The following is a 20325-nucleotide window of genomic DNA, read 5'->3' on the forward strand; positions in this document are numbered from 1 at the left end:
TACTGACTAGTGGAGAAGCTTGTATGGTGTGAGACTCTCAGTAGTCTTCTTTTTTGTTGATGTTGGTGCCGGTTGATCTTGAATCTCTTCTTCCGCTGGTTGTCCCCCATCAGGCCCTTCATACTTCTTCTCGCTTCTCAGGGTAATTCCCTTGGATTTTTCTTTTGGGTTGACCTTTGTTGTGCTAGGCAAGTTCCCCTGAGGACGGGTTGCTATCTGAGTTGCCAATCACCCCATCTGAGTCTCTAAAGCTTTAATGGATGATCTAGTCTCTCTCATAAACTATAGCAATAAAACTGTCTGCAGACTAGATACCCCACTAGAGCCTTGTTGCTATGATTGCTCCTGATTCTGCATTTGGTTTTGATTTCTTTACTGATAGAACCCCTGTTGTTGCTGGTTAAAACCACTGTTTCTTCGGCCGCCTCCTTGATTGAACCAAAAGTTGTTCTTTTGAGAGTAATTCCCAATGGCTTTTGCTTCATCCATCGGCAAACTATTCACATCAACCGGGCATTCCTCATAAGTTTGAGGGCCCCCAAAAAGCTCACAAACAACCTGAGCTTGTTTTGCTTGCATAACTATCAGTTTTGTAAGGGCCTCAACCTGGGCTATCAGTTTTGTAATGGCATCTACCACATGCATACCAGCTACCTTCTTCGTTTGACTTCTTTCAGTTGGCCATTGCTGATTATTCATGGCAATCTCTTCTAGCAAAACATAGGCCTTATTTGCACTTTTCCTGATAAATGCCCCACCAGCTGCGACATCTAAATTGTTCTGGTATTACCAATTAGCCCTTTGTAGGAGTTGTGGACCAACATCCACTTTTCAATACCGTGATGTGGATATTTCCTGGTGAGATCCTTGAACCTCTCCCAAGCCTCATGGAAAGATTCATTGTCCAGCTGACAGAAATTATTAATTTCTCCTCGCAGCTTAGCAGACTTTGCTGGAGGAAAGAACTTAGACAAAAACTTCGTTGCCAAATCAGTCCATGTTGCAATAGAGTTCGGTGGCAAGGAGATCAACCAACTCTTGGCTCACTCTCTCAGTGAGAATGGAAAGAGTCTCAAGCGGATGGCATCATCACTAATTCCATTGACTTTAAAAGTCTGACATAACTCCATGAAATTTGACAAGTGGATATTGAGGTCTTCAGAGCGGAGTCCACCAAACGGGACTGACGACTGCACCATTTCGAGTATGGTAGGATTTATTTTGAAGTTGTTAGCATCTACGGCGGGTGGTCTTATATAAGACTGGACCCCCATCAGAGTTAGAAGAACGTAGTCCCTCAGACTACGACCATTTGCTTGATATTCAACGACACCTCCATTATTATCGTTGTTGCCTCCATTATTACCACCATTAGCATTCTCATCCATGATTTCTTCTGTTTTAGCAGTTGCTGAAACTCTTTCTTGCCTCTTGTTTCTTCTGTTTCTCCTACAGGTATTCTTAACTTCAGGATCAACTGGCAATATGACACTCTTCCCTTGGCCTTGCATACAACGTCAATTCTTAAAATAGAGAAAGACAATGTTGAAAAAAACAAGTTAGCAACTAGTAAGAAAAATAAACTAAAGTAGAATTTAATGTAATCTTATGCAATATCAATCTGTAAACAATTCCCTGGCAACGAGAATTAATACAACTAGATAAAATCTATGATTCTATTTGGCAAATCGAGAATTTTATGATTGCGATAAAAATAAAAGCTAACAAGAAAATAATAACTAAGAGTGATTATTTATGGATAAGCAATTAGGAATATGAATCCTGTTGGTTCAGTTTCTCAATTTCTAATGTTAATTATAATTCTCTCCCTACTGGGGATGACAGATTATCAATTTAATCCTAACTCTTCTCAGATCATTAAGATCCTAAATCATAAATCATCTATTCGAATCTCTGCAATAGAATAACATACAACTTGCATTAAGAACAGAATCTACAAATCACATGAGCTATGTAAATACTCTCGTTTTACATCAACTTATCTTTATTTTATTAGAGCATTCCTAATACTCACTTCTCAGATTTCATCTTAGGATCATAAGTCACATTTAAGATGGCCAGTTTAAAATATGTAATTAAAGCAAATAAGAACAAATGGCACAATCAGGGATGAAAAATAATAAGAACATTAACTGAATTAGAGAAACGTCATCTAACAATCATCAAATCCCTAAATTGGGAATTTATTTCATGTCCAAATTCATAACAATACTAAAGCAGAATTTAACATAAAAGAAATAAAAGGAGAAGAAGAAAGAAACTGTTGGTGGAATGAATTAGGGCCGCGACTCTTCTCCTTCTGTCGTTCTTGATTGCTTTTAGGTCTAAAATTCTCTTCCCCTCTTCTCTTTCTCGTAGTATCCTTTATATTTTTTGTCCCAGATTTTAAAAGATGAAATTGGCCTCCAGTTGTACGGAACCTCGTCGTGGCAATGGATTACCTCACCGCGGCGGTGGAGTAGCTCGCCGCGGCTACTGGGCCAGTCTCGAAAGCTTCATTCTGCCAAATTTTGGCCATCGCCGCAAGAAGTGAACCAAATCCTGCTTTTCTGATTTTTCTTGGCTCGACTTTGTCTTTTATCATACTTTTGAAACCTCGAACATCCACAACTATGGGAAACTTGAAAACATAGAAACACAAGCGTAATTCTGTCCTAAAACATCAAAAAACGACTCTATTTGTGACCCGAAAAATAGGCTTAAAATAGCCTAACACTCGTACACTCTTCTCCTTTAACATTAACCTTTTTGAACTGTGGGCAGGCCCTTATGAGATGACCCACTACCCCACATAAAACAAGATCTGGCTCTACATTAGCCCGAATGGCCCCTTTTTTTTTTGCATCTTGAACACTCAGGATAAGGTTGACCTTTCTTATTCTCGCTTTGACCATTATCGTAGTTGCACTAGAACCTTTTGTTCTATCCCATAATTGGTAATTCATTTAGTTTCTGTCTACTGATCTACACGTAAGTTGGGTTCATATATATTTCACCACATCCAGTAGTACAACACTAAGTGTCAGTATTAGAAGAACAGACATAAGATGAGCCTTTTGTACTTTCAGATCTCCAATCTGTTTTGCCTTGTTGTCTAATCATATCTTGCATAGCAGAATTTACATGTTTCTAGTATTACAACAATAAAGGATTCTTTTCCTTAGCATTTGCCTCGAGCCCAAACAGCTCGCTAATCAGGCAGTTGAATTTCCCTTGCTGTATAATTTGTCACACATTTAATCCACATCTTCCAAACACTTAAATTTTAGACATATATCAATTTGAATATACATATACTATACACATATTGTTATTATAGATAATCAGTACGCTATTTTTTCCATCATACACAATAATTATATAAGTAGGTGAGGCAATAACAAATAACATAAATATTTACTATACCATTAGTCGACCGTCTTCATAGAAAATATACATATTCAACCAATCTTTAGCACCTTTAATACTATGGTTGGTCTGATACCAAATTTTAACGCCCTAATCTATAAGGACGCCACGTGTGTAATTTTACAAACTAGTTAATACTAATAGATTAATTCATTATTAAAAATTGTGACAAAATTTAAAACTTTACTAAAATAAAATAATAAAAATACATTATAACGGCATAAAAAGTGTATTTTGGGGATCCCTGTTATAAAAGTTTTACAAAAGAACTATATAAGACGATGCCTAAAAATATATAAACGAAAATACACAATAGATACAACCCGAAACAACTCCTTGCAACCCAGCACGCAAGTCGGTGAGATTAATATGTACATTGCTGGAGAAGACTGTAACCTCATGGTTGATCTAGCTTTTCTTCGCCTTTCTCTGCATCACATAGCACTTGTGAGTCACAAGGACTCAGCAAGAAAAGTAATAATAATAATAATCATATAGTTTATTATTAAAATAATGTCATTTATACACAATCAGAATCAAACCATTACGCATTGTTTATAAGATAAAATCAAAATCACTACTGGCATTCGCCATGAATAAGCATTAGTATATAGATATCTAGTGATACAAAACTATATCATTTAACAGTAGGTAATATAACTAGCCATATGCATAGAAATAGATGTGCTCATATATTTGCATTTCCTAATCAAGCAAGCCCGTGTCATAATGCTTTATCATATAAAGTATCTTTGGACCACCTAAATAGGTGAGCCCGTGCCATAAGTTGGCACCAATATATTGTATTGTCAAATTAGACGAGCCCGTACCTATGCTCGGTACTTATCATATGTCACTAACACCCATACTTACGCCTAATCCGTCACCACGAAGAAATCCAACAATGGTTTCAGTCTATGCCATAACTAGGAAATTTCATATCACAGACCATTGTACCTATACTCGATACGTTGCCAGGAATATTGCATCACCTAATCAGTTGAGCCCGTAGCTACTCTTGGTACTCATCATAGGTCAGTGACGTTTGTACCTATGCCCAGTACGTCAACAGGTAAGGTTAGCCAATACCTACGCTCGGTACTCTCATATGTCATCAACGCCTGTACCTACGCCCGATATGTTGCCAGGAAGAAACCCAACAATGGTTTCAATCTATGCCACAACGAGGCATTTCCATATCACTGACACTCGTACCTATGCCCGATACGTCACAAGGAATATTGCATCACGTAATTAGGTGAGCATGTACCTATGCTCGATACTCATTATCTGTCACTTACGCCCGTACCTACGCTCTGTACTCATCATATGTCATTGACGCTCGTACCTATGCTTGATACGTCACTAGGAAGAAACCCAACAATGATTTCAATTTAAGCCATAACTAGGCAATTTCATATCACTAACGCCCGTACCTGCGCCCGATACGTCTCTAAGAATATCACATCACCTAATCAGGTGAGCCCGAACCTACGCTCAGTACTCATCATATGTCACTGACGCCCGTACCTATGCCCGTTACATTTCTAGGTATATTGGATCACCTAATCAGGTGAGCCCATAAATTATGTCCATAATATCATCACATTATCATTGACTAATTAGACAATCGATAATTCTAGAACCTGTAATGCTCTGTGGTACATTATAATTTTCTTACCTCAAGTTCCAGTTTCGGTATGTTGGCTGACCTGCTTGGAGAATGATTAATGATTCCGAGCCCTATGTCTTAACAATAATAAATCAATAAGTGTTTATCCCAAAAGAGTGCTTAACAGTGGAACATGACAACCTAGGATTTCCAACCAAACACTGTAGTTCTAATACACTAAAATGAAACTTATATTTTGGCTCTAAAATATTTATCACATGGTAGAGCTCGTTGCAAACTTTGAAACAGTTTATAAAATGTCAAAAGAAGACACTTGAGTGAAAAGTTATGGCAAAAATACAATTCCCGAGTTCCAGAGGCTACCTGAAACTGTAAACCGGTTGGCCAGAACCGGTTGACCGATTTTTTAGGGGTAAAAATGTGATTTTCCAAGTTTACGGACTCATCGAAATGCTATCGGAACATGTCCAAATCACCCCAAACTTGAAAGGATGCATATATACCATACATACTACCATACTTACGCAATAGAAACTAAAATTGAGCCCTTGATTGGCAAACACCACTACTGTTCGCACTTAAGCCCGAGATGATTTCTATAAGGTTAGAACTTTCATAACTATTCTAGTTCTTAAAACCTCTACACAAAATAAATTTTTTTAAACTTAAAACGAAATTAAACCTTACCTTAAGCTTTCTAGCTCTGAGAATTCGCTATCCTGCTACTATTGGAGCTTAGATTGCTAAGTTTTGGGTTAAAATTTGAAGAAATTTGATATAAAGGGGAGTGGGTTTCGACAAAGGATGAGGGTTTCGTTTTGTTTGTAAGTTTAGTTTATAAACTTATAATATATGTATTGTTACGTTTTTAAATATATAATAATATATTAAGAATATTAATATAATAATAATATAATATAATAATATATTAATAATAATGACAGTAAGATTAATAATTATATTAATTAATTTTTTTTATTAATTGTTATCCTATTAATTCTTAGTAACTAAGAAATTTTTACTTTTAGGGCACTAAGATAAATCCCATACACTTCTAATTACGCCAATACTTTTATTATTAACTTATCACAATATTTCCATCAGTTGTATTAATTAAACCCGTTATGATATTTTTGGCCCCTGATCGTGTCTCTAAGGTCGCCAAACCTGGAAATATTTTTATTCCAAATATACCTTATATTCAATTCACACATGCTATATAAATCTTCATAATTTATAAATTACGATTATTTACTCACTTATAGCAAATTTAAAATTTACGTTGAAGTAGATTAGTAGGATCATAATCCCACCTATTATCTAATTAACCCATAATATAATTATAAACCCTAATTATCTACCATTTGACTTATTAGGATATTATAGTCACACAATCCCTAATAAAAAAAGCAATAGGGCCAAACCATAGTAGTATTCAAAAATAGAGGGTTTATGGTCAAAGATATTAACATAAAGGCCCTGAGGCTGAATATAAAGTAGTGTTCTAAAAAGGTCTCATGCAACATGGAACATGAAATTGAAACAGTGTTCTAAAACGCCACAAGCCACATAGAACATAAATGTAAGTAATGTTCTTAAGCTAAATGGCCATCACTCATAAAAAGCCATAGGCTATGTGGAACATATAAATATTGTTTATGTTATACACACATAATATCAAATACTACTAATGAAATTAAATTTGGAGCCGCAGAATCTTGATCGGCAGAGTCTAGGCCGGCCCCATCATCAGGATGCTCCTCGGCCTGCCCGACAATATCATGGCTAGCCACCATCTCCACAGGTGGGTCAGCCAGTCCCTTACCATGAGTTCCTGATGATAACCCCTTAGATAGACAGCGACTTGATCTACCTCCGTCCGGCTCTCAAAAAGTGCCTTTCTACAGTCCAACATTCTCTCCACAAAAGCCTCATTGCCCATGTACGCCAAATGAGCTTAGGGTTACACAACTATAACTCATAAGTGAATTTAGAAGATAGGTCGGTGTACTCCTCCCTAATGGCCTACTGGCCATCAAGAGCTTCTTGAAGCTTTTGCTTGTAGTTATCAAGATTAGATTGCAGTCTGGAGATGAAGGCAACTTGTGCAATATTCTCTGTGTTCTTGGTGACAAGCATAATCTCCAGGCCATAAACCATTCTCTATCTCTCCTCTAAGAGAGTCTTCAACTCAGATATGGAATCATCCTTCTCAAAAAGGAATCAAGGGCTAGAGATCTGAACGGAAGGAGTCATTATTTTCCGCTGCAATCAATGTAAGGTTTCTTAAACTTTATACGTGTTTATTTCATTGTTTTAGAAATTCATATTAGGATGTTAATGAAACATACTTATTAGTAAATCTAGATCCTGGTAAAATAATTCCAACAATAGCAACTCAAGGGACAATCTGGGTGGACAAAACAAGTCCTATACCTCCTCCTACTCACTGGAGCAGCCTCCTCTAGATCAAATTCTACACCAAAATTATCAGAGCCTTAGTCCATCTATGGCTCAACATCAGTAGGGGGCTGAGCGGTCTCCTCCATCATCTTAATTTAACCCGTTGTGGCCACCCTGGCCATGTGAGGGTCATATGGAGGTGCCCTACGGAGGTCTGTTTTGTTCTAGCCATAACTACTAAATAAGCAAGAGACCTACACAGATTGTCATCTTCCTTATTCAACACCTAGTACTACCTGCATTTAGGAAATAAGGGGACGTTAGCAACCTAACAAAGCTACAAACACATTCAAGTCAACAATACCCAAGGGTACCTTTCAGGTAAAACAAAATGTATAAGGTCGATCAACGACCAAGTACTGTCTTAAGTACATTTATTAAGACGTAGTAAGTCCTAAGCTGTATAATTAACTGTAACGGACTCCCTACCTAGCGTTACACAGAGTTTCCAAGAGAAACCACGCATAAGGTAACAGTTGTATATGCCTCCAAGGCCATCACAAGACCCTAGCTGAGGTCAAAAGAGGGAGAAAAATTAGCTACCCACTTGGAGCCTTGGCCTTTGTCAGCTAGGGTTCCAGGCCATAGTGGCTAGCGAGACCCCAAGACCTAGTGTAGTGGTCAGCCAAGAACCCTTATTCTAGGGATAGGCCAGCTAGCCTAGGGGTACAACACCCTTGTTGGCCAGACCCCATGAAAGCCACCCATGGTTGTCCAATCCTCAAACAAGGCGTCCTTGGCCGGCCGACATCTGCATGGATCAGAACACATGTTTTTTCAAGAACTCAAAGATGCTCTCCATGTTCTTCGTGACTCAAAAACCAGGAAACACAATGAAAGTCAAATTTAGATCTTTTTCGTCCAGAAATCACACATTATGTATCCTATGGCTATTAAGCAGATCAAAATAGTGAAAGGATAACAATTTAACGTAAGAATCAAAGCATGCTCAAATCAAAGAATAATGTTTATACATTCATGGAAAAGTTAGCCAAATCAAGTAAAATAGCAGTAATAGAAAGCTTATCCACAACAAGATGTTGGTTAAAAAGAAGGTGGGAACCTTGGATCGTTGAAACGATGCAAAAATTCCAGGAAGATGATGCTTATGGGTTCGACACTTTAGGGAGAAGGAAGAGCTTTTTCTAAATCGAGTTGCTAGTGAGAGAAAGTGAAAAGTTAAAAGTGAGAAGTGAAAAAAGGTTTTGCCCCTAAAAGTCACTTATGTGATGCATGTGGGCCCCTTTTCTTCACTTACCTCACCTACACATCATAAAGGCAACTAAAGCAGCTATTTCTCTATAGCAATGAGATCAGATAGTTAAGACAAAATGATTTTAAAGGCTAAAAAATGCATCAACTTTTATTCAACAAAGGCTACAACAGTCCCGACCACACCAACACAGCTGGTAAAGTCCCTATCCGTACAAACATCCGCACAGGACTTTGGGGGAAAAGGTTATCCTAATTTTTATCCTCTTGATGTTGGATGCTTAAATGGATAAAATTAGTACCACATGGTAGGACAACTCACACCTAAGAAAACGGAGACCCCTGGCACTCAAACGGGCATCAAGTGACAAACCAGCTCCCTCAAAGGAGCTGGCTGCCCCCTCTGGCCGGCCATAGGTGCTCTATAGGGTTTTTTGTGCACTTCTACATGTGGACAGTAACTCATGGACTGGGAATTGGACCCTAAAAGCCCAATAAAATGGCTGAATAATATTTAGATTTAAGGGCATTTTAGTCTTTTGTAATTGTCTAGCAAACTATGCAAATATATAGGGTTTCAAACTGAAATCTTAGGTTTAGGCCTTTTATATAAAGACCTTAACCCTAGCCTAGAAACTTAAGTGGAGTCTAAGCCTGAAACCTGCCTCCAAGCTCTAAGCCTAAGTGTGACAGCTTCTGTCCTCCTCACTTCGTCTCTCACACACCTACACTAGCATCATTTCAACATTTGTGTTTTGCCACTATTGATTCATACGTTGTATTCCTAACGGTGCTATAGCAGATCCTATCTATAGTGGTCTAGATAGTATTAACCCTCGATATTAATATAACTAAAAGGGGAGTAGGTCATTACGCGCTATCACAAGGGGGTTGAACCTCCATAACAAATCTGTGTGTCTATTGCTTTTTATTCTTATTTGTAAAAAAAGTGGCAAGCATCATATCCATACAACCCCATTGTCGGTTGATCACTTTTTGAGGTCAACAAAGTCTAATATCCTTCTCTCTCTCTCACTCGCCCATTATAACATCTCTCAACAATTTAGATTTGCCATCTTTATTTCTTACTTTTAACCTTAAGAGAGCTATATTAGATCCCACATATAGTGATCTAAATAGTGTTATCTCTCGATATCAATAAAACTAAAAGGGAAGTAGGTCATTACCTGCTAATGAAGGGGTTCGAACCTCTATAATAATCCTTCTGTTCTTTACTTTTGAGCTCTAATTGTGTAACACGTGGTAAGCATTATTTAATAGGACTCCACTGTCGGTTGGCTAATTTCTAAGGTCAACAAGTTACTAATGAGTAACTAGTTAGTAATTAAATATATGAATATGAAAATTAGTAAATAGTTAAGTAGTAGTAACAAAAGTATTAGTTTAAAATATTATATATACATATACAATACATAAAAAATATATTATATAATTATAATATTTTTACACATACAATACCTATACAATATAATTACAAAATACATATCTAATACAATACAAAATACATACATATATACTACTAATGTTTAGCCTTTTATTTTATTACCAAACTTCAGCCACAACTACTGACCAAGATCTAGCCACCATCCACAACCACATGAGCACAATCTTAACAATCTAGGAAAACGTTCAAAAAAATTTATACAATAAAAAAATAAAGCAATTTATACATAAATAAAATTATTAGAGGTTAGATTTATACGTTAATGGACATTGAGATTCAATGATTTTTCCTCTAAAACTGGCGACTGGAGCTACAACCACCCCCTCTAAGCTCGGTATAACTTGAAAAACAAAAAAAAAAGGATGATCAAAGTTTAGGGATATGTTTTTGGGTATGAAAAATGCAAGATTTATAAAAAATGAGTAAAAATAGATGAAAATAGAGAAATGGGGGATGGATGACAGTGGTTGGGCGAGGATTTCATGAGGGGCTAGGGTTATTTTATTTGGGGAGAAGATAAAGTGAGGAAGGCAAAGGTGTCATTAGGGTTTTATAAACCCTATGGCATCCACTACTACAAAAATAGTTTTTACTTCGGTTCTTAAGTGACATATAAACAATTTGCGTCGGTTGGGGTAATCAATGGAATAACTGTAGATGCAAATAGTCTTCTTGTTGCTTCATTTCATAATTGATGCCAATATTGCACTACTATTTTTAACACCCTACTAGTTTTGGCATGTTAACGTGATTTTTAACGTAATTGTGCAGCTCGCTTTTAATCAATGAGTTTATTAAAAATATTATTTAATTAAAACTTTATCTAACTAATTATAAATACCAAAAAAATTATATTACACTGGAACCCTGTTACAAAATATTTACAAATGTTTTACGGTGGAGAATACAAAAGTTTGTCGCCGAGCGACTATACAAAATAAGCCCAGCTATCCTAAAGACCGTACGCTCTAAGCTTAACCACCCTGACATGTACAATCTTCATTTGCTTCCTCTCACATCTACTCAACCTTTGCTTTGCCCTTACCTACACATGAAAACAATATCTGTAAGTCGACAGACTCAGTAAGAAAAGCATAAATAATATCATAACAATAACCCAGATTATAATCAGGCACCCATACACCCAACCACAACCATGTCCCCTTGTCCAACACGGTATTGAGTCTATAACGTTTGTAAGACAATACTATGCACCATAATATCAGTCTATACTCAGTATGCTAGTCATACTCTAGCCACACTGATATGATAATGTCGATCAGTATCTGAGCCAACATACATCTATCAGTATCCAATATAACTCTGTGTATACTGATATTGTTATCGATGTAATTAACATGCATAAATAACATGTACATTAAAAATGAAAACACATATGCATAGCATTATACTAATCATACATCGTTACAAAATTCAAATGTGCTGGCCAACCTAAGTGGAACAGCTTCTCGACGATTTATAGGCCCCGAAAGCACATTATTCGTAGAATTGGTGAGTGACACGCTAAATCACTTTTTGGGGACTTAAACATGAAACAAAAAGTTTCCCTATCGATGAATAACATGGAAATACTCTAATTATTGCAAAAACGAAAAACACTCAGGTTCCGTAAAATGCCTCAACTGGTAGACTGGTTTCCCAACTGGGATTCTGGTTCAGTGAGGTTTCGTGGAGACCAACCAGTCGACTGGTTCCTACAGGTCCCCCTAAACCGGTCGACCGGTTAAGTGCAGGAAACACAAAAAAAAAAACCATACAACCTCAAATTGATCCCAAACCTTCCAGACCTGCTTAATATACCATAATGAACATTAACCAAGCAACCAAACATCTCAACAAACTCAGAACATAAGGTTACCATTAAAGACAAAAGTTTGTCTAACAACTCAAACTTTATCTAACAACCAAATCAAGCCACAAACGAACGTCAATTCAGCTCAATTAACCTAATTTCAGCCTCAGAATATAGTCTCAAGCAACATGAATCACTACAGAACCTAACTCGTAGAAAAATTATAAAACACCTCACTTGATACTTACCTTAAGTTTGACATCACTAAAAGCTTGCTAGAAATCCTTGAATTAAGCTGAAAAATTCCCAACCCTAGCTTGTTCAAGGGACCTCAGGAGAAAGAGAAAGAGTTTAGGGACCTTGGATAAAATGAATAAATCTGATGGTTTTCTAATTTAATTAAAACAATATTCAGATTATTAAAACTTAAGTAAATCTCACTAAAGGACAAGAATTAAATGGCCAAAAAGACTATTTTACCCCTACCTAAATCCAAAAAGCTTCAAAGTCACTTAGGAGCATTTTGGTTTATTTTAAAATCTCAACTAATCTCGACATTCCCAATGTCTAACTATACTTCCCCGCTACTACTAAATACCAAAATGTGATTCTATTGGCCCAACGTCGCTTTCCAATATTGTCGGGTACAAAACATGCAATAACATAAAATTTCATGTATGACATAAATAATACATCCTGAATTCAAATAAATCTACATAAATGATAAATCATAATTCTTATTCTAGCTTCAAAATTAAAACCTCAAAATCTAACCTGGACAACTCTTGATACTGAGACCTCATGTCGGACTCTAACTCCCAGGTGGCTTCCTCCACCTTATTGTTTCACAGAGCACCTTGACCAAAGCTACTTTCTTGTTCCGAAGGACTTTATCTATTCTGTCCAAGATTTGAACATGTTCTTCTTCGTATAATAGGTCTGGTTGAAGCTCAAGATTGTCATAACTTAGCACATGATTAGGATCTAAAACGTATTTCCGTAACATGGAAACATGAAATACATTGTGAACGGCTAAAAGTGTTGGAGGGAAAGCTAGACAATACGCCACTAGTCAAACCTTCTCGAGAATCTAAAAAGGCCCTATAAACCTAGGGCATAACTTGCCTCTTTTTCCGAAACATTTGATCCCCTTAATCGGAGACACCAGTAGGAACACATGATCTCGTACCTAAAATTCTACATTTTTGCGCTTCAGATCTACATAACTCTTTTGCCTACTCTAAGAGGCAAGCATTCTGGCCTTAATCTTTTCTATGGCTTCCTTACTCCGTTCCACTAATTTTGGACCTATGTATTTTCTTTCTCCTATTTCATCCCAGTGAATAGGAGATCTGCAGTTCCTGCCATACAATATTTTGTAAGGAGCCTTCCCTATAGTACTTTGGTAACTGTTGTTATACAAAAACTCTATCGGTGGCAGGTGCTTACTTTAGGAGCCTTCAAAATCCATCACACAGGCTCGTAACATGTCTTCCAATATCTAAATTTAGTACCCATAGCCTGTTGAAGACTCTACTAGAATTTTGAAGTGAACTTCGGATCTATATCCGATATAATGAACTTTGGAGCGCCATAAACTGTTGGGTTTTGTGCTCTAAATAAAACCCATTTCAATATAATCAGATTTACTTATTAATAAAGATCAGAAATAACATTTTATGTTGCATGGTTCACATGATTTATTTCATGATTATATATAATGTATAAATTCTATTTAAGTTCAGAACATATGAATTTGTTAATGATTATAGTGTTGTCAACACAGTGGAATATAATCTTAATTACATGTTCGAAAGTTTATTACCTAATTTGTCAGTTCACTGGATTTAGACTGGCATGATATAATCAGCGATAGGTATTCTTACACCTTAGATAAGTGTTATGTCTTTTCTAGGGCATTGGCAATGTTTACCAGTATCAGATGTATGGAGTACACATCGGAAGGGACCGATATTGAACTTTGATTAGATATATTAAAATTTACCGTAATATCTATTCAATTCAATATCACATGTTTATCCTGTTGGGTTTTATGCCCTAAATAAAACTCTTTACAATCTGGTTAGTTATCAATATAAGAAATTTGAAGTGATTGATGTTTGCATGCTAATAGTTTAAATATGTTTATTACATTTACACACAGAATCAGTTAAATCCAGATCATATGTTTATTCACAATTATAGTATCGTCAACACAGTGGAATGTGATTGTGATCATATGAATCAAAAGACTTGGTCCCTGTTTCATCAGTGTTATTGGATTTACACTAATGTGATAATCAGCGATGATGTGTACTTACACTTGGAGTAAGTGTTATGTTCTTTCCAGGACATTAGTAAAGTATACTAGTTTCGAATGTATGGAGTATACATTGGACTGGACCGATATTGCAACTAAGTTAAGATATTACAAACTTACCGTTATACATATCTTTCCAAGTCAATATCAGTAGTTGATCTTAAGACTAAAAGAATCTAAATCCTGATATGCTTAGGCTCAACTTAGGAGTGTTATTCATGTTCTTTAATTTATTAGTTAAGCCTACTTTTGGGCCAGGGTGATACGTATATTTTGGGAACATGATAGTATGATTGAGTGGGAGTGCTGAACATAAATATGGAATCTATAGCTTCTACTGGTGTATAGAAGTCAAGTGATGATTCCCTTCGAGCTTAGCAAATAGAAGTAAATGGAGGAGCTCTTGTTTAACTGACTAATTATTAGATCACTAAACACCATTTACAGGAAGCTAAGTGTTTTAAGGGGAAAAATACATTGAGGGGTGAGAATGGTAAAGAAATCTCATCTCGATGTAGATCATCTATATAGAGGATCTTTAAATCACAATAAGATTATGACAACGGTTAAATGAGATAGCATATTGATGTCGTGGAACATACAATATGCTCTATATAAGTCTGAGAGTGCAATTCTAAGTTCTGACAGTGGATTCAACGAAGAATTAATAAGTAGGAATTTACTTGGTAAATTTGGTTCACTAATTGGAAGCTCAGCATATAGATCCATGGTCCCAATTCTAGTTGAGAACATTCTACTTGTAAGACTCATTAATTGATTCGTGATTGATCAATTATAATTCTAAAGTTAGACTATGTCTAATTTTATGAATTTTCACTAAGCAGGGGTGAAATTGTAAAGAAAAGAGTTTCTAGTTTTATTTATTTATTAATGGACTTTATATGTCTAATTAATATTTAAATTAAATGACAATATTATTTAATAATGTATTTTAGTTATTAAATAATTAGTTTTGGCATTTAAAAGGTTAGAATTGGAAAATTGGCGTTTTTGAGCAAATAAAGATAAAATTTGATAAAACTGCAAAATCAAGTGGGGCCCACTATGACACCATGGCCGGCCACTTATTAAGGGCTTTTCAAATTAATATTTTCATTATTTTAATGCCAAATAATTCTTAACCTAAACCTAGTAGTTCCCTATAAATAGAAAGTGATGGCTCAGTCGAATACACATCTTCGAATATTAGCCTTTCTGACAGAAATTTCTCTCTTCAGAAAAACTGAGCCTTCTCCACTTTCTATACCTGGCCGAAATCCCTATTCTCTTTTCCCTTCATCAATTTCGAACCCTAGTGAAAGAGTAAGTGCCCACACACAGCAAGCAGTAACTCAATCATAGATTGGAAGACTGTGAAGGATCAAACTTGAAGAAGAAGGACATTCGGGCTCAGATCTTGATTATACTCTGCTACAGAAAGGATACAAGGGTTAGAGATCTGAGTGGAAGGAGACATTAATTCCGCTGCATCAATGTAAGGGTTTCTTAACTTTATATGTGTTTAATTTATCGTTTTAGAAAGTTCATATTTAGGGTGTTTAAACAACATACTTGTGAGTAGATCTAAGATCCTGGTAAAATAATTTCTAAGAACTGGTATCAGAGCCATCGTAATTGATTTACTTGCAAGAAATTTGAACTTTAAAACGATTTTTTGTTTGTTTTTGGATGGTATCATGTTGTATTGAGTGTTATTTGATAATTGATTGATGTTTGTGAATTTTCGTGGAAAATAATTGCGATTCTGTTTCTGGAATTATTTTTATTGGATAGTATGGAAAAAATTAAGCAATTTACTTTTTTACAGAACTCGATTTTGATTTAATTTGAATTAGTTATGATTTTTTGAAGATTAAAAAAAAAACGGAGTTGTGCTGAAATTTTCCTGCAATCGCGAAAACTGTCCGTACAGCTCACAATTTTTTCGTTTTTCTTCGTTTTTTCATGCTTTTTCATGAAATTAACTTCCGATTTTTTGTGTAGTTTTGTATTTATAGATTTACTATTCCTAATTTAATTCTAATTATCATTATGAATTAATTTAATATTTTTTAAATTTAATTCAAGATATTAGTGTAATTTGAATTTTAAAATAGTAAATATCTATCTTATTGCTTAATTATCTATCTTATTTTTAAATTTGATTATATCTTATCTTATTTTTAAATTTAAGGTCAGATTTTAACTATTTTTAAATTAAATCTTTTTTAAATAATTTGACCTTATTTAAATTTAAAATAAGATAACTATAATCATGTAATTTTAAATAGATGTAAGATATTTTGCTAACTTTTAAATTTTTTTATTTTATTTATTTAAATTAAATTTAAAATCTGAAAAAGATATTTCATTTATCTTTTCTAATTTTTATTTTTAAAATAACATTTAATTTTTAAAAGTAGTTAGCAAATTTTTGAAATGATATTTAGGTTGGTTGAAACCTAATTTTTCAAAATAGTAGGTTTAATTTTAAATATTTATTTTTTTAAATAATTTCGAAATTTAAATTTATATTTTTTTTTATTTTTGAAATTAAAAATATTTTTTTAAAAAAAATTTATTTTTCGAAAATTAAATTAAATTTTATTATTTATTTATTTTTCGAAATTATTTATTTAAAATTAAATAAATCCTACTTCCAACTATCCAGCTAACCTTGTTGCAGGAGTATGTGGTTTTAGCTTGTGTGTAAGTTTTTAAAAACCTCTTATTACTTGATTGCAAATAGCCATGGTTACTTTTTGCCAGATCTAATGATCTGATGGCTCCCTTGGTCAAGTTAATAATTTGTAACAGTTAAATTTTACAATGTTCTTTCATCTGTGTATGACCCAACAACATGATAGGATCCATCAAAGTGTGCACCTGTGTGAACCTATATGTTTATTTTGTTTTAATATAAATGCATATAGGTTGTTGCTAAATAAAATGTCACACCATGATAGATTTTATTTAGGTCCATTTAGTTATTGGACCTATTCAATTAATAACAGTTATTTATTTTAAGGTTAAATTCCTCTCTTTTGGGCCTTGTGTGAGAGTTGGGAGCCATAGAAGTGGGTACGACATACTGAACCCAGCACCCCCTCACATGAACTACCCCAATTGTGAAGGCCCATTTGCCTGATTTAAATAACTGTACTAGGTTAATTATATTAGTTTGACCTAATAAAATTGAATTAGCAACATAATTAACTTTTAAAATATATGAAAATTTATTTTCATTTTAATATTTTAAAGTTAATTTTAAGAAAAACACTTTTAGTTTAGATATTATTTCTAGACAAACTATTTGTATTTTTCTTGTATTTAATTAAATATAGAATTTTAACTAACTAGATTCTTTCTGGAGCTTATTTAATTAAATATTCCTATTTAAGTTATAAATTAGTTGTATCAACTGATTTTTCTTATCTAACTTAAATTTGAATATTTGATTTAAATTTTAAATCAAGTTGAGGAATCCTAGGCATTATTTATTAAAGATTCTTAAGATATTTTTTTAAGTTAATATCTTTTCCAATATTAACTTAAAATGGAATATTTTTGATATTTTTTAGGTTAATATCTTTTCGAATATTAACTTAAAAAGATATCTTCAAATTAAGTGGTTATAACTTAATTTTTTATATTTAATTAAATCTAAATTTGAAATTATTTAAGTTTTAGATTTTTTCTATATAACTTAAATTAGATATTTTTCAAATATTTGAAAAGATACTTAGTCAAATAAGATATTTTCTAGATAGTAATTTCTAGACTACTTATTATTTCTAATATTTAAATAGGAAAATAATATACTTTGTGAAATTAATTATTTAAATAATTAATTTTGGTACAATTTTATTAAGTATATTTTTCCTAGTATTAAACTAGAAATTAATAATTAAGCCTTCCCTACACTTAATTATTATTTCTTGAATTTAATACATTTAATTAACTTGAAAAATATAAATATCTAAGTTGATTTTAATCATGATACTTGAATATTTATTGATTTTTCATGACACTTAATTAAATAGAAAATTATTTTTAGGTTGAAATTTAATTTTTCAACTTAAATATAAATTCTTCTATATATATTTTTCCTTTATTTTATTAATCAATTTCGAAAAATGGTATTTTATTTATGCAATATTTTCGAATTTTTTTTATTTTGAAAAATAGATTGAGTTGTAAATTAATTATTTATTTTAATTAATTCTTGGACCAACTACAATCAATGATTTTTTCATTTAATTGATTAATTTAAAATAAATGAATTTAATATATATATATATATTATTAGATATTGAATTAACTAGTCAAAAGAAAATCTAGATAGGTGATATTTTTGCTTGAAGTATTTCTTTTCTATTTTTATTATTTTCAAAAATTGTATTTTTTATATACTTTAAATTTTCGAACTCAATAAATATATTCTCAAAGGAAATTTTTAAGTTGCTAATTATTTAATTTAATTCAACTTAAATAATTTCCTTAATATTTATATTTAAGATTATTACTAAGATTGAAATAATTAATGTTATTTCAATCACCATCGAATATAATTTTATAAATATTATATTAAATTCTTATTTTTGAATTTCAATTCTAAATTTCGAATTTAATGAGAATTTATTTATTAGAATAATAAAGAAAATACATTTTAAAGAATGAACTTTATTATTATTAAGATATTCGATCTCCATTGTGGGTTTTACACCGCGTTTGTTTTAGTGAGTAATCCTCCCTAATGGAGGAACGTTCATTAGCAATTTCGCACCGTTTAATCTCGCATGATAAGTGGTTTGTAAGTGTTTTATATGGTATAGATCACCCTAATGGTGGCGACCATATTTGACTTGCAAATTGCGAAACAATGGTAGAAGCTCATAAGATAGAATAGCCTTGACTCTCGCCTAAACGGGACAACGCTGGATTCAAATCTTGATCGAATAAAAGGTTGCTAGAATGTTTAACATTTTAGATGAGCTGACAACTCTATTCAATGGATGGTAGCTTTGACTCTCGCCTAAACGGGACACTGATATCAGTTTGTTGAAAAACCTTGGAAATTATTTAGGATTGAATTTCTTAAGTATTTTCTCATATCATTCCTACTTGCTATGTGCTTATAATTTCTGAATTGATTTTGTGTTAAACCATTATTAATTTCTATTTGTTGATTTCTATTATTTTGTAGTATCCTGTATTATCAAAATGAATCCCATGTTATCACTGCTGACTGAAAATAAGCTGAATGGATCTAACTTTAATAAGTGGAATGAGAACATTAATATTGCTCTCATAGGAGAAAGTGCCTTGTTTGTTTTAACAGAGTCGTCACCTGAAGTGCCTGGGGACAATGCTTCCAAAGCTGTGAAAGAAAAGTATGAGTGTTGGCAGAAAGCAAATGATAAAGCTCTATACTTTATGCTTTCTAGCATGGTTGACACCCTCAAAACTCGGTTTTCTAAAACTGAGAAGGCTGCTGAAGTTATGACGAAGTTAAATGAGCTATTCGGTAAGGCATCACTTCAGTCACGCTTTGACGCGAGTAAGAAGTACATTAATGCACGGATGGAATCTCATCAAAACGTGCGTGACCATGTTCTCCTAATGTCAAGTTATTTCCAAGAAGCCCTGGATCATGGTGCTGAAATGGATAGTGCTACTCAAGTAAGTCTTATCTTGAATAGCCTAACTCAAGCATTTCTACCATACACTTCAAATTATGTCATGAATAAGAAGGAAATTGACTTTCATGAATTAGTCAATGACCTTCAAGCTTATGAAAATTTGATTGGAGGACCCAAGAAGAAAGGGAGCAAACCTCATAATCCTGGGAATGGTAATGGGACGATGAAACCTGAAGCAAATGTTGCCTCTGCTTCGAAGCCCAAATCGAAGAAGAAGTGGAAGAACACCAAGAAGCGAACAAAAGCCATGAAGAATAAAAAGGTTGTTCCTTCTGGTGATGCTACGCT

The 20325-nt window shown here is 33.7% G+C and overlaps 1 non-coding gene across 1 annotated transcript; it reads left to right on the forward strand.

Annotated features, from left to right (window-relative positions):
* The first annotated feature begins 834 nt into the window (after positions 1 to 834).
* LOC115696021 (small nucleolar RNA R71) lies at positions 835 to 941 on the forward strand. Its single transcript, XR_004007622.1, has one exon. It is a non-coding gene; the product is annotated as a small nucleolar RNA R71 (small nucleolar RNA).
* Positions 942 to 20325: the final 19384 nt, after the last annotated feature.

Source organism: Cannabis sativa, chromosome 6 (genome assembly GCF_029168945.1).
Source record: "Cannabis sativa cultivar Pink pepper isolate KNU-18-1 chromosome 6, ASM2916894v1, whole genome shotgun sequence".
Lineage (NCBI taxonomy): Eukaryota > Viridiplantae > Streptophyta > Magnoliopsida > Rosales > Cannabaceae > Cannabis > Cannabis sativa.